We start from the raw sequence: 16,443 nt of genomic DNA on the forward strand, positions 1-16,443 counted from the left end.
TATCTCAGCCATAAACCATGGTGACTGTGAGTATGAAACTGAAATAGAGTAGTCCTTCTGCATCCTCATCAACCATTGAAGACAAGAGACTATCAACAGAGTGGTTTGTTGGCATTACACTACTCTTCCTCAGAACCCTATGGAAACACCTGAGTTCCATGAGCCCATCAAAACAGGACACTTGCCCCAGTAGGAGAGGGGCCCTTACCTCAAATTGTGGGAGGCATTGATTGGTCCCTGACACAGGAATAATATCCAACTATCTAATCTAGAGCACAAACAGCCAGTCTAGAGTGTGGTCAGATGTATGGATTGAACATACAGCCACCAAGGTTAACCCATCACATATGGGGAGTGTTGCAGAGATGAAGAAATTCTCAGCGGTGAGTCTCTTTCTTTATTTTTATGTATTTTTTTTAAAAGTTTATTTTCCAAGTTAGGTTATTAAATGAAGAAAGGCACCCCCATCTGATGGCTTTTCCTTTTGGTGCCAGGCCCCTTTTCAGCATTGTGGATTTCAGTTTTGGGTTTCTGATCTAATTCTGAACCCTTCACATAAGGGGGAAAAGCCCATCACTTAGTTACTTTGGAAGCCTCAGGATGAACATTTTTAGATTATCTGTTTTAAGAGTTCCAATCATCACTGCCCTTTAAAATAACAAAGATCAAACAAAGAACAAAGGTCTGTATTTCTGTATTTCATCATTCCCAATAGACAGCGTCCTGCAGAAATTTGCTGCTGTTCATTGGCTCCCATGTGTTGTTTTTTTTCCTACTTAGTTTGCCAAAGCCCCAGATTTATCTAGATCAGCATTTGTCAAACTGGCCAGTCCTGCTGATCAACTCCAACTCCCCACCCCCACCTCAACTCCTACCCCCAGTGCTTCCTGCATGCTGCTGAACAGCTGTTCCCTGGTGTGCAGGAGGCACTGGGAGAGAAGGGGAGGAGTGAGGACGGGGCGTGCTTGGGGAAGGGGGTAGAATCATGTCTGGAGTTGCCAGCCCCACTGATCAACTCTTCTTCCCCATTCCCAGTGCATCCTGCACGCTGTGGAACAGCTGTTCAGTGGTGTGCAGGAGGCACTGGGACGGAGAGGGAGGAGTGGGGATAGGGTGTGCTTGGGGGAGGGGGCGGAAAGAGGTGGGGAACAGATGGGGCAGGAGTGGAGTGTGGCTAGGGAGAGGTGGGGTGGGAGTGGGGCTTTGGGGGAAGGGGTGGAGTGTGGGCTGGGGCTGAGCGGGGGTGGCCTGGGGGTTTATGAAAAAATTTAAACCAAAATGTGGGTCCTCGAGTTGCTAAAGTTTGAGAACTGCTGATCTAGATTAATTCATTTTTAGTGTGTTTCATTTAGCTATATAACTTCTCTGTCATTTTTAACCTCAACATTTCTGAAGCATATTTGTGTGTATGTTCATCCATGATCAGGCATGCTACAGAGCAGGGATGATCAAAATTGGTGATACCTGAGGCTATGTGGACAGCTTGCCAGGAGGCTGTGCTGTGCCCCTAATTTGCATAATAAAAATAAAACAAATGCACAATTATAATATTTACTTTTACTTATATCGGCCTTGATAGACTAATCCCATGGCTTATTGTTCAAGTTTATCAATGAGATCTGGTATTTATCTGGTGACACAGGACAGCATGATGCTTCTCAGGGGAAAAAAGACCATGCCCCTGCCTCCCAAGGAGCTTAATCTGAAGTTAGACTGAAGACATAACAAACTGTTTGACAAAGAGCATATGGGAGGGCACAAATGACAAAAGGAGGGGGATATTGCTGCAGGGGATGTGGCTTCCCACAGTGAGAGAGGTTAAAGCTGGTTGCAGGATGGATTTCTTAGATAATTATTATCCTGTGGGGTAATATTTCAAAGGATGCAGTAGAAGCTCCCTTGCCTGGCACATTTAAAATCAGCCTGGACAATTAGATATGCAAGAGGGAACAATCCTGCATTGGTGAGGAGATGGACTAGCTGGCCTTAGAGAGCTTTCGTCTCTGCATTCCGTGACTAAAAAATGTGGAGTTAATCTTCTCATCCTCACTCAGCAGTTTGGTGAGAAAGTGACCATGAGCTGCATTTAACCCTTGGGTGACACTTTGGGCACCTCTGGCTTAAAACAAATTTCATCTGTTTAATAACCTGTATTGTTCTTAAGCTGCAGTGCTCTAGATGTCAAGCTTATGAACTAAAATGTAGAAGAGATTGTGTATTTCTTTAGCTGTGTGCATTATTGACAATACACATGTTGTCTGGGATCCGTGGCATCAGTTTAGCATCCTGCTTTGATAGAATGATGTCATTGTGTATGATGACGAAAGGCCTCCGGTGACAACGAACAAAATGGGGTCCATGCCTGCAGTTCCCTTTCATCAGGGAGGAACATTCCTCACTGATCACCATGATGTAATTTAATCACACAGGTTCCCATCTGACTCTTTGTTATGAAAGGCATCACTACAATCCACAAATGTTAAATTATCTCCTGCTCAGTTCCTACCTTGGTGGAAACTTGAGTGATTGACTGGTTGCTCTGATCAGTCACTAAGTGTAGGCTCACCATGCTTGCTATTAGGGTCAGTGTTGGAAAGAGGATGCTTTTTCCTCCTTCCTTGCTGAATGAGGGAGACTATAGTCTGCTGGTCATAGGCGGCATGGGCATAGCATCAGGCACGAAGACATATGCGGTACTATATTGATAAAGGCCAACAGATGAGGATGGCCATTTTATGAAGTCTTTCAGTTTCTTGCACTGCAAATGCTCAGGCAGAATGTTGGGACAGTGCATGCTATTGTGCTGTTTATTTTGAAATCAACTGGAACTGTTCTCGTTCTGCACTCACAGATCCCACTGTGATGAATGTATTAAAAATCCCTAGATATGTACAACACAGGGCAGAGTGTGGTGCACATCGTTTGATGCTCTCTAAATAAATTCTTAACAAGGAGGCCACTGGTCACTCTCTTCTTGCTGCATCTTGATACAGTCTGCTCCCTACCTTGTTTAACTTTGTGTTTCAGTATCATCGCTTATTTGATAAATATTTTAAATCCCAGGGCTACTTTCTTTTGTGTTCAGACTAAATGCTCGAACCTGTCCCCATTTAAATAAATGGAAGTTTCTTCACTGGCTTCATTGGAAGCAGGGTTGGACCTTTAATTAATCCTGGAGTCTTTGCGCCAAATCCTGCTCCCCTTGGGTGAGTACTGTAGTTAAGTTAGGTGAGAGTGTTTGCTTGGGTAAGGTGGGTGGGATTTGGCCCAAATAAAAGATGGCAAAGACCTTTTAGATCATCTAGTCCTCTGAGAATTTCCTAGTGGCTTCTCTAGTCTAATTTTAAATGCCCCAAGCAATGGGGCTACCACAGGGTCTTGTGGGAGGCTATTCTACAGATCACACAATTGAGGTAATCAAACAAAGGGTTTATCTTTGCTGGATGCAAACTTGCCAAAGAAGAGCATAGTCTCCTGAAATACTTGTTTTCCAAAGCCGACCAAAGGAGAAAAGAAGAATTGTTATTTGATACAGAATTTGCCAGATGTCTTTTAAAGAAGCAGGGGAATCCTTAAGCCTTTGTTTACAAAATCCTCTCCCCTTTTCTCATCCATGCTAGAGTTACCAATCACTACTACTACCCCCCTGTTTAGGGTAAAACTTTCCTAACAGAGACTGTATTTCCAAAATTGGAGCCAACAGAAAAACAAACATTTTAATTCCTTTTATGGAGCCATGCAGCATGGGGAAAAGGAACTGTTAGGAGCACAGAGCTAACAGAGGCACATGCCTCCATGCAGTTGGCTATGGCTTCCTTGTTCCCCAATTATCAGATCTACGGGGTTATATTTAGGCCTCATGCATCATTCCATGGTGGGCTGGGAGGAGGACTCTCCTTTCGGTAAAACAATAGAGGAGAAACTCTGAAAAGAACTCTTCAGAGCGTTTTCCTCCCCTTCGTCCCCTCTCATCTCCCATGGGGTTTACTGCAGGAAGGGGTAATCTGGCTCCTGGTGATTTGATCTATGAAAGTCCTTACCTGAAACAGAAGCCTCCAGAATACTGTGATCCTACTAAGGAGACAAACATATGATCAAGAAGTGAAATTTTATACAGACAAAACAATAGTAGGGGCGAGGAAAAGACAGGCAGACAATTACTGCAACCTGTAGAATACTAGATAGTGCCTTTTCTTCAAACCATTACAAAAATATCACTCTCGTCTCAGTGATGGTCTGTACTGACTGAACTTGATTAGATCTGTGACTGGTGGGTCTTTTTTTTGCCTTTGAAGTCATTAAGCTGATTTCCCTGGGGGGACCAGAAAGCAACATTTTAAATAATCCTCTCCTGCTAGGTTGACTCTCTGGTGGGAATGAGGACCCATTTTCTTAATTACATGTTCACTAATACGTTTAGTGGTCTCCTCCCTCTCTTCCCTCACCTCAGTCACCTGGGAGATTGTAGTAATTTATTGTAAAGCCATAGAGGTTTATTTAAACACCACGCAGTCAGCTTGGAGTGGAGAGCCATGCAGCATCCACTGTTTAATAGTTTGTGAAATTATTTATGTGCTATGCTGTTTGCCTACATAGAAGTGCCTTTTGAAACTCCTGTGAATAGATACAGAAACAGATTTTTGAATTGAACAATAATTAGAAATGTGTGATGCAATGCAGTGCATTAGAAAACAAGAAAGAAATCCTATTCTGATGTGGAAACACTACTATCTGAGATAGATTTCAGCAGCACATACAATTCTCTCTCACAGACTAAAATGAAATAACATTACATGTCTGGTTTACACCTACCAACGTCAGGATGTTCAGAGTAAAGGCTGAAATTCTGTTCTTGACTCACCCTAATACAGCTTGGCAATTGGCATTTGCAACCTTTAATGTTTGAGAGATCCTGGTTAGGATGCACAATGGCTAGAGGGTCAAAACTTTCACCATACTTTGGAACAATAGGTTGAGTGATTATGAATGGAGTTTCAGATGTAACTCTGTGTGTGAATTAAATTTGATTCTCTCAATCTTATTCTCTCAGTCTTTCATGACATATGCATGATTTAAGACATTTTATCTCTTTAGGATCTACTGTCTAAAGGCTCAGCCTTAGACTCATAGAATATCAGGCTTGGAAGGGACCTCAGGAGGTCATCTAGTCCAACCCCCTGCTCAAAGCAGGACCAATCCCCAGATAGATTTTTGCCCCAAATGGCCCCCTCAAGGATTGAGCTCATAACCCTGGGTTTAGCAGGCCAATGCTCAAGCCACTGAGCTATTCTGTCCCCCACCTCCCTGGTGGTCTAGTGGTTAGGATTGGGCACTTTCACTGCCAGGGGCTGGGTTCAATTCTGGATCAGGCAATTACACTCTTCAGCCTTGATGTGATGGATTGTGATGCTATCAGGCCAGTTATTAACTTTTAGAAGTGCTGGGGCCAAGCCCTGCTTATCTGGTTCACACATGTAGTCCCAATGATTTAAAAGATAACTGAGGACACTCAGCATCCCATACAAGGGACTCAGGATATTGAAGAATCAAATCCTAAATCTGGATTTCTGGCTCACTCTACTCACACAAGTACAAAGTTGTTCAGGATTTGGCCTCTGGATTTTTAAATGTCATTTAATGACATATGCAATGTTGTTGCAGCCATGTTGGTTCCGGGATATTAGAGAGCCAAGGTGGGTGAGGTAAATTATTTTTTATTGGACCAACTTCTGTTGGTGAGAGAGAAACAAGCTCTCAAGCTGACACAGAGCTCTTCTTCAGGTCTGGGAAACATACTCAGAATGTCACAGCTAAATACAAGGTGGAACAGATTGTTTAGTATAAGTAGTTAACACATACTGCCAAGGACTATTTGATGGGAAGTGGCCCATTAACACCTCTCCAGTCATAGGGTGGAAGGTGGAGGGTAAGTGGGTTATAGATTGCTGTAATAAACCATAAATCCAGTGTCTCTGTTCAGTCCATGGTTTTAGTAACTAGCAAAATTATGAATTTAAGCCCCCAGGCTCATCTTCTGAAGATATTGTGCAGGTTTCCTTTGAGGATGAGAACTGAGAGGTCAGACATAGTTGATGGCTTTGGGAAAAGTGTTCGCCCACAGGTGATAGGGTGTTTTTGTCATTTCAAAATGCATGTAGTAACTCCTAAAGCCACTTCTTGTTCAGCTGCAGCACAGGGGTGGTAAAGCCACAGTTTTAATAAACGCACCTGTGACTATACCGTCTCAAGCAGCTATCTCATAGCAATCTTACACACTAGGACTTTGAGGAAAACCTGTGGTGGTGCAGGAAGTGGGATTGATAAGCCAGTAGGTGGCACCCTTCTCTCTGAACCAGTTTCCCCCATGTTGACAGGGAGATGTATTGCTGAAGGTGCTGTCTTTGGGGTAATATCTAGCTCTTATATAAGCACTTTTCCTCAATAGATCTCAAAGCACTTTACAAAAGAGGGCAACAAAACTGAGATGTGAGATCTGAAATACACTGGTGGCCATTAAACATCTCATGGCACTTATTGCAAAACTAGGGGCATTAACTCTGGTGTCGGCTAAATACCTACTTCATTATTTCCATAGTGGCTATTGCAAGGGCAGGTGGGTGTTTTAGTGGCAAAGGTACATACATACATTATGGCTGCATTCAGAAAAACAAAAATTAAGAATAAAACAAAATAAACCATTCTAAACCAAGTAAATGCCAACAATTGTCCATGAAAAATGTTTTTTGCAAATTTTTTTGACCAGTTCTACTCCTGATTTACACTGGTGTAGTTAAGAGAAGAATTGGGTCCATTGTTTAAACAAAATATAGACGTGAAAATAAAGACACCCCTTCCCCCCTCCCCCCAGACAGAAACAAAACCAAACTACCGCGGGTCCAACTTAGGCAGCCAGGTCATATCAGAAATGCCCATTGACATCAGTGGGAGTTAGTTGCTTGCAGTGTGATAGCAGCTGCGTAATCAGGCCTGTGGAGTTCGTTTGGTCAGCCTCAGGGGGCTACAGCGGGGTGGGGATTCAGTAAGCACCAACAATGAATTCTTCTCATATTTTTCAACTTAAGGTCTGAGTAGAGGAAATGCCAAGTATCCCCCCTCCCCATCCCCTGACTCTCTATTCATTGTCTGTTAGGGGGAGATGAAGAGGCAGTAAAGGACCCAGGTTAACTTGACACCTGTATCTGTGACAGCTCAAGCAAGGGAAATAGAAGGAAAGACTCTCCTGGCAGCCATTTGAAATGATACCCCCTTCCTGACTTGGAAGCTTTGACTGATGGTTTAGCTTTGTGCAGCCATATGGTCGAACATCTTGAAGGGGCAGCAAAGAGGTGCCAGTGCCAGAGCTGGAAATAGAAACCAAGTCATTATTGGAAACCAGATCTCTGACAGACTGAAGCCAGAGGAAGGCTGCTTTCTTCTTAATTTTGTTTCATGTTTCAGTGTCTTCCTTTTCCATGTTCAGGACTCAGAGAAACACCGGGGAGAAGGTAAATTCCTCCTCGCAGTTAGGAACAGTCCTTGCTGAACAGTGGTTAAAAAGGAATAATTTACCTGGTACACTGGACTGCAAGGTGTGGTCTATGAGGAGGGCTGCTAAGTAACACAAGTGGGAAATTAAGGCTCCAACACTTTTTGGAGCTTTCCTCCTCCCCCACTTTCATTCTCTAGAAAAGAAAATTTGGCTTTGTCATAAATCGGGGCATTGTTCACCCCTCATAAGAGACAATTTAATACTTGAAATATATCTGTAATGTCAGCTTTCCCTGGAATTCAAATGCCAGGAGAGCAGACAGTCCTATTTAGGCTTCTGTTGGTTTAGCCCAACGATTAACAAATGCCACACCAGGCCCATCAAGATAAGAATTCTAATGACCACAATGGATTCCCTCTTCTCCTTTCATTACTTTGTACATTACATTTGTTTCCAGCAGGGAAGAGTTTATAAATGAGCGGCTATGCTAGTAGCCTTGAATTCAGCTCCCTGGGCGGCTATGCGGATGAGCTCCAGGGACAGAGCAACACTTCTCTTTAATAAACTCCACGCACCACATTAAAGATAAAAGGGGAAGGGAAATATTTATATTCTGACAAAGGAGCTCTTCCCATCAGGCTCTTGTTTTATTTATTAGCTTACTCTGTCCCTTTTTTGCAGTTTTTCTATTTGTCTATATACCTTCCCTCTCTTTTTTTCCTTTATTCACTAATTTTGTCCCTGAGTGACAGTGAAATTGAAAGTCTAGAATTGTTGTCAGAGAGATCAGATTCAGATTCTGTGTGTGTAATTCCCAGTACATAAAAACACCTCTTCCACCCCATCTTTGTTTTAACATAAAACTTTGATTTATAGCACTTAAACAACTGAATATATTACATCTGGTTTACTCCAATAGCTTCTGATGAAGCTGTAGAAACATAGTGAATTCTTTTTTTTTTTTAAGAGCACAGTGTCCCACAGATGCCTGACTATCCTCCCACATCTGTAAAGGCAGTAAGTAACTACCATCAGTCTTCTTTGTGGAAGCCCTTGCTGAGGCATGACACAGCTACTTTGAGACCTCTGTAGCCTCATTCATCAAACACTTCCTTTCTTCTGAGGGACTGTCCCCAAGGATCATTCATTTCCTCCAACTAATATGCCCAGGTGAAAGGAATCTTGAGAACATTTTTGTGTTTGGGTCCAGCTCCTCATACTTTACTTAAAGATTAAATAAGATAAGTCAGATATAATGAAATATATGGCATTTTCTATCCATTCCGTTTGTTTTACTCATTCACATTTTAATCATTTTTCTATTGTACAGAATTGTGTGCCATTCATCTGGTTAAAATGTACACAGTAGCATGTTGATTGACATCAGTGTCATTTATCAATATTACCTTCCTCAATTTTTACAGTTCTAATATTGGCCATTTCTCCATCACCCATCCTTGTAACATTTGGATGCTTGATGATATTAAAAATAACACACACAAATTAAATAGAGAGACTACCACGAATGTAGCGCCTTTAACCTTACCAGTGCATTTCTGTTCCTCGTAGAATTGCAAAATGTCTGCAAAAAACAAGCTCTCATGCTGGCATTTTTAAGTATATTCAATACAAACTGATGAACAAATGAAATCAAACTGGAAAGTGGATTGATCTCACTTTATCATTCACTCTCTCAAACAAAAAAGCCACTGTTCTGTTTCCACACTCTGATCGGGAACCTAAACCAATATTTTAATTGATTTTTCTCCCTCCCCGAGGAATTAATGAAGCCTACCTAGGGAAATGTTTGCTTTTCTCTTTTGGGTGGTTAATCCTCTTATTTTATCTTCACAAATAATGGTTATTAAACCATTTACAAATGATTTACAGAGATGTCACCCAGACACAGATCCCATTGACCTCTGTGGAACTGAGGCTGTTCAGCACTTCTGAAAATCAGGCCCTAAATAAACAGAATTGTGTCCTCCTTCCACTGCAATGTGCATTTCAAAATAATAGGAAATAGGAAGCTATCTTCCCCTACAGGATAATTTGTGAGTTGACAAGGGTTGTGCTGCTACTTGCCAGGATTTGATAAAGCCTAATCACTGTAGCAACTGTAGTATCCATTGGTGGTGTGAGAACTTAACTGTGCCAAGTACCGGCCATCTATGCAAGCCTGCTGCCCTGACTCCTGTGATTGTGGAGGTGGTAGCAGGAAAACTCAGAGCTTGTCTATATTGGAATTTTTTGCCTAGTGTAGCTACACAGATACAAACCCTGTGTAGCTCATCAGCAGCTATGTCAAGTTGGACTTACTCTGGCCTGAGGGGGCAGGCATCTACATGGGATGTGTGTGGCTACACTGGTGCAGCTGTACTTGTGCAAAAATCAGTTCTAGAGACGAGCCCTTAGTGCACCCTGTAAGCTTTCTTCATTGTCAGTGTCTCCCTGCAAATCTGACTCTGACATTTTCCTCCCACTTTTCATACTTGCACAATAGCTTTCTTTTCTTGATGCATACAGGCAGCCTATCGCTTTTCCCAAGTGGTGTTCAGTTTTACTGCAACTTTAAGAATACTGCTAGGAGTACATTATAGATCATACAGATTTGAGCCTAAAGTGAGCAAGAAGAGTGTAACAGCTGGTTTATATTTTGAAATGCTTTTATCCCAGTCAATTAAGTCAGAGAAAGTCTAAAGAGCCTGCCTTAGCAGAGCCTTCCTAAGCATTTTTAGGCAGGCCTGTGAAACAGTTTTTTGCAGTTCCCTGTGCAAATGTCACCAACTCCTGTCCACTCATAATCACACCTTCATGCACATAGGATGGGCTTGAGGATGCTGTAGGTGGTGAGTAATGTGATTATTAAGGACTTTCATACTTGCAGGGAACATTGTCAACTTATTTTTTTTTAAACTGTTCAGTTTTTACAGATCCTGATTTCTGATCATTTACCCTTTAAATTCTCGTCCTGAGGATTGTGTGTGTGCTGGTTTTTTTTAATTTTGAAATTCCGTTTAAGAGAAATTTTATAAGGTTTTTTTCTGTTTCTCTGCAGCTTACAGGACCTTTCAGCAAGAGGGAGGGAGCCTGAGAGCAACCCCATCATATGTGCTTGGGTAATGACTTTCTCCCACCCAGCATGCACGCTAGCTAGTGGCCTGCCTCTTCCGTAGCAGCAGCAGCAGCATAACTGAGGTAAGGCCTCCCAGCCTCTAACCTGCTCCCTGGGACGTGAAGAGGGATCCTGCAGCTAGAGTCTGAGGAGTGACGAACAGGGCTCCCTTGGGTTCCCCTGTCCAGCTCTCATTAGGGCCTGGCCCTGACCAGGAGAGCAGTTTTCACCAGCCCCATATAGAGGTTTGTGGAATGAAGTGTCTTCCTGTCTCTTCTCTCCACCCCACAGTTCCATGCAGGGGCCTTGTTGGAGGTGAACAAGGGGTTCCCCCAGTCCCATGCGTACCCACCAGCTGCTGTTGCGCCTCAGCTTCATGCAGGGACTTTTAAGGAAAAGACGACCCTTCCGGGTCCCAAATTGAGGCCGCTGCAGCTCTGCTGCTGTGTTCCTGGTCATGCCCCCCTCAGGGCCTGCGGGAATATGTGTGCGTGAGCAGCCCCTTGAGCTGTGTGTGAGGAGGAGGCAACTGGCCATAACAAAGCAGTGAAACTAACTCTACAGCAAGCAACCTATAGTAGGTAAAAATGTTCAGACAGAAATGTGTTCAGTGTCCCTTTAGCTGACTCATTTTCCCTCAATGGAGCATGTGTTTGTGGGGTGTCTGTGATATTCTGTACCTTGGGGGAGCATATTGTAACCCCCCCTATTCCTCATTTTCATATACTCATGATCTTACATATAAAGCAGGCCTTGTAAGGTGTCAGGGGAAAGGTTATGATCTGCTGCAAGTCATTTCTCTATCCATATATGTGTATCGTTAATGCATATGAAGTTAAGAGAATTGTGTTGTATGGTGGCCACTAAAACCTGCTGTAAATTGGGGAAATCAGCCAGATATTAGCTCCCCAGAAGCAACAGTAAGGAAAGTAACTAATGCCCAGGCAGGGTGTCAAAGAACCCATCACCAGCCATTGTCCAGCAAGGGAGCTATAATGCAGTGACTCATCTGCATGAGGCCACACCAGGGGAATTGCTCAACTTTGCTTGGAGAGACTCAGCAATGCCCCCCCAGACATGCCTGGACTTGTGCTCCCCAAGCACGTGGATGGAGGGTATAAAACAGACAGAGTGGACACATACTGGGCCCTTCTCTTGCCCCCACCCAAGACACTGAGAAGAAGACAAGACTCCAACACAGGAGATTGGCCCAGGCTTAAGGAACAAGCCTGTATATTAAGGACTGTAATATCCAGTGGGGTGAGAAAAACTGCTTAACCTAGATGTTGCCCAGTCTAATAGGGTTGAGAGTTTAGACTGCGTGCTTGTATTTTCTTGTCTTTTGGAACCACTCTGACTTTTTGCCCATCACTTATAATCACTTAAAACCTATCTTTGTAGTTAATAAATCTGTTTGTTTATTCTACCTGACGCAGTGCGTTTGGTTTGAAGCATGTCAGAGACTCCCCTTGGGATAACAAGCCTGGTACTTATCTATTTCTTTGTTAAATTGACAAACTCATATAAGCTTGTAGCGTCCAGCAAGCATAACTGGACACTGCAAGACGGAGGTTCCTAGGGTTGTGTCTGGGGCCGGAGATATTGGCTAGTGTCATTCAATTGCACAATCCAAGGGGCGGCTTACATGCTAGAACAGGGGTGGGCAAACTTTTTGGCCCAAGGGCCACATCGGGATTGCAAAATGGTATGGAGGGCTGGGTAGGAAAGGCTGTGCCTCCCCGAACAGACTGGCCTCCGCCCCCTCCCACTTCCCACCTCCTGACTGCCCTGACTCATCCAACCCCTGCTCCTAGCCCCTAACCACCCCTAGGACCCGCCCCATCCAACCCCCTGCTCCCAGTTCCCTGACTGCCCCTATCCACATCCCTGCCCCTGACAGGCCCCCGGACTCCCACCCTTATCTGACTCCCCACCTTGTCCCCTGACTGCCCCTCCTGGGACCCCTCCTGGGACCCTGACTGCCCCCATGACCCCACCCCTATCTGACTCCCCACCTTGTCCCCTGCCCCCTCCTGGGACCCCCTACCCCTAACCGCCCCCTGTGACCCCACCCCCATCCTACCCCCTGTCCCCTGACTTCCCCCTCCTGGGACCCCCTACCCCTGACTGCCCCCCATGACCCCACCCCCTATCTGACTCCCCACCTTGTCCCCTGACTGCCTCCTGGGACCCCTACCCCTAACTGCCCCCGTGACCCCACCCCTATCCAACCCCTGTCCCCTGACTGCCTCCCAGGACCCCTGCTCTGGGGCCCCACCCCCTATCCAACCCCTTTTGGAATGTGGCCCTGCAAACATGGGCGGAGGACTCAGGAGGAGCAGGGGCAGCTGGAGCCCAGTGCTCCTTCTGACTCCTCCCTCCTGCCGCCCGCACCTCCCGCCTGCTCCCTGAGGCTGGGGTGAGCCTCCCTGAGCTGCCCAGCGCAGAGAGCTGCAGGAGAGGGGGCAGGGGGGGAGGGGGGGAGGGGGGCTTTGGCCGCGCCAAGGCGTCGCTGCCGGCCCGCCCCCGCCCGCGAGCGCAGCGGCGCCCGAGCGCGCATGCATGCGGGGGGCTGCTGGCTGCGCTGCTCGCTGAACCTCGCGGCCGCGCGCGCGGCTGCGCCGGCGGCGGGCGTTCGCAGCAGCCGCAGAGCTCGCATGGCGCGGAGAGCGCCAGCCGAGCCGGGCGCAGCAGACCCCAGTCATGCCTGGCGCCCGCGGTCCGCCGCTCTCCGCGGCTGGACCGACTGCAGGCATGCCGCAGCAGGGCCACCAGGCCCCCTGCTGCCCCCCCCCCCCCGGGCCGCCCGCCGCGCGGCTGCTGCCCGCTGCCTCTGGAGCGGCCCTGAGGGGGGGGAGGGGGGGGGCAGCTCCCCGCTGGGAGCTCAGGGGCAGGCAGGATGGTCCGCCCACCTCTGGGCTAGAGGCTGTGCATGAACAGCCCGGGAGTGGGTGTTCTCACAGCAGAGCAGGGTGAGGCTGGCTCTCAGAGTCGAGGATTGGAGTGGCCTGGCAGATCACCAGGCCAGAGAACACCAGGGGAATGTCACAGCATCCATGGTCAGGTCACCCAGCCTGCTGCTATGGGACTGATGGAACCGAGCTGCTTGCACGAGGTTCCATGCATGGGCACAAAATGTTTCTTCCACTCTTGCCAATGAGCATGTATATAGTTTCTCTCCCCAAAAGTAGTAAAATAATAAGGTTCCCTCAGCCATTCTTTTATTGATCGTGGCAGCTAAAGTGCCGAGTGATAATGTCTTCTTGAACAGGCCAAGAAGAGCTGAAAAAAAAGTCTGCGGTGTTGACAGACAGACTCCCTATAGTCCTAATAAGACCTCCACAAGAATAGCCTTCTGATACATTTCATATAAGAATTTTAACTACATAGCCAGCGAACATTTCCAGGTTAGGTCAATCGTTCTGTCATTTTTACAAACTGCCTTTGTTTTCTCTATCCTTTTACTTTTGCCTATTTATTTGCTCTCCTCCTGCTGCTGCCCCTATCTCCATTTTAAAATGTAAACCTGGTGTGTTTTTACATAGTGACAGAGAGGGAGCATGTATGTTCAGTGTGACAGGGTGTATATACTAAATGCCTGTTTGTACTTGAGGAGAGATGACGTGATTCATCCCAAGAGCAAGGATGATGACCTTTAACCTGCCTGGATTTCTTAGAATCCTTCCTTCCTCTTCCCTTTCCTGTGAGGTTAAAGCACTACTGATGATGATTAAAAGAGTTGCACTTTCTTTTTTTTAACAGGTTTGTGAGTTATTTTTGCAGGGAGGGGGAGGATAGAAAAGGTTAGTTGTGTTTTTAAACATTTCTTCACCTTGGCAATCATATATGATGTCCACCAAAAATCAGATGCAGCAGCATTTTACTTTTCAACACAATGTGAAAACTTAAAAAAAAAAATTCTTTCTGTTCACAGCCACCAAATGAAAAGCATTCAGAGACAGATTTTAGGAGAATGAAATGTGTGTCCCCTTTGTCCTGGTAATTCACTTTAAAGGGTGTATATAGTGTTAGTGAAAGGTACTAGATTTGCAGCACTGAAAAGTAAACCCTCTGTTCACAAGCAGAGTATGGCAGCATGTTGCCGCAGGGATGTACCTCAGTCTTGACTTCAGTGGGCTGCCTCTGGGGTTTAGGGGATAGTTCCACACCCATGACCATTGATTCCTGCCAGGGGCAGCTCTAGGCACCAGTGCAGCAAGCGTGTGCCTGGGGTGGCAAGCCACGGGGGGCGGCCTGCTGGTCACTGTGAGGGCAGCAGTCAGCCAGCATTCGGCAGCACGCCTGTGGGAGGTCCACCGGTCCCGCGGCTTCAGTGGCAGGTACGCTGAAGCCGCGGGACCAGCAGATCACCCGCAGAAACGCCGCCGAATCCACGTCCCCAGCGGGCCTCCCGCAGAAATGCCACCAAAGGCTGCCTGACTGCTGTGCTTGGGGCGGCAAAAAACATAGAGCCACCCCACCCCTGATTCCTGCGCACTTCTGCTGAGTGCCAACAGGAATGCTAGTTAGGATGATGGCTATTGTGATTTGCCCACCTGTTCACTGTGAACTTAGCTAGGCCACATCTGGCATCAAAAAGTAATAAACTTTTTCTCATCACTGACATGGTCTAAGTCAGTGGTTCTCAAACTTTTGTACTGGTGACCCCTTTCACACAGCAAGCCTCTGAGTGCGACGCCCCCCTTATACATTAAAAACACTTTTTAAATATATTTAACACCATTATAAATGCTGGAGGTGAAGCGGAGTTTGGGGTGGCGGCTGACAGCTCACAACCCCCCATGTAATAAGCTTGTGACCCCCTGAGGGGTCCCAACACCCAGTCTGAGAACCCCTGGTCTAAGTAAACAGTTCTTGAACAGATTGGCCAGTGCTTTAGGCACACAACATACTCCTCATACACTGCCTCCTGATGAGCTGCACTTGTGCCTTCCTCGTTGGGACTCTAGTTTTATAGAGCAACAAGTAGAATCGTTTGCCTGAGTTGTGTGTTTTTATTTTAAGGGATGGAGGGAAACAGCTGAGAGGCTGGAGCAGGCTGAGATTGAAGTGCTTATGCTCACTTTAGCATGTGAAGAGTCACACAGAAGATGAAATGCAATGAGAGAATGGAGACACTAGACTTATTCTCCCTGGCCCTATACACAATCTCAGCAGGATACGGGGGCTGTAAATGTCTTGCAAGGGGCTGGAGAAGAATTGCCCCGGAGCACGAGGCAGAGCTGCAGTGCACATTGCTATAAACTCTCTGTCTTGCTTTGCAAGCCATAGGCAGCCTCAGGAAGTTGCTGTTACTTAGAGCTGTGCTGACCCAGGCCTGCTAAGTTACACAGGGAGGCCACACTGGCCCACAGAGCATCCCAGAATTAAGACGCGCAGGGGTAGTTGTGTGATCTGTGCTGTGGGACAGAATCTCAGCCATTTAGCGTAGGGATGAGCAGTGGTTGGAAGAGACTTGATTGTGGTATCAAAGGCCTGCTGAAAATTGTACTGAGAATTTGGCAATATTCAGTGGAATAAAAGCCAGTGGGCCGGATTCACCCTAACGGCAGAACCCAGGCTACAGGTGGAAAGTTTGCTTGGAGTTGGGGTGCAATGATGCAAGCTACCTGGAACCCGCACCCTGCTGTCTCCTGGAAGGAATGCATTGATTGGCTTAGCTGCTCCGCTGGCAGGGGTGTGTGCGTGCAAATTGAACCCCCTTAGATTAGCAGGGATGATTCAAGCCCAAAATATGTAGAACTAATAAAAGGAAATATGCTAAAGAAGAATTTCCTGTTATTCTAAATGATTGTGTAGCATATGGACTGTCTGTGGA

Source organism: Mauremys reevesii, linkage group 11 (assembly GCF_016161935.1).
Source record: "Mauremys reevesii isolate NIE-2019 linkage group 11, ASM1616193v1, whole genome shotgun sequence".
Taxonomy (NCBI): domain Eukaryota; kingdom Metazoa; phylum Chordata; order Testudines; family Geoemydidae; genus Mauremys; species Mauremys reevesii.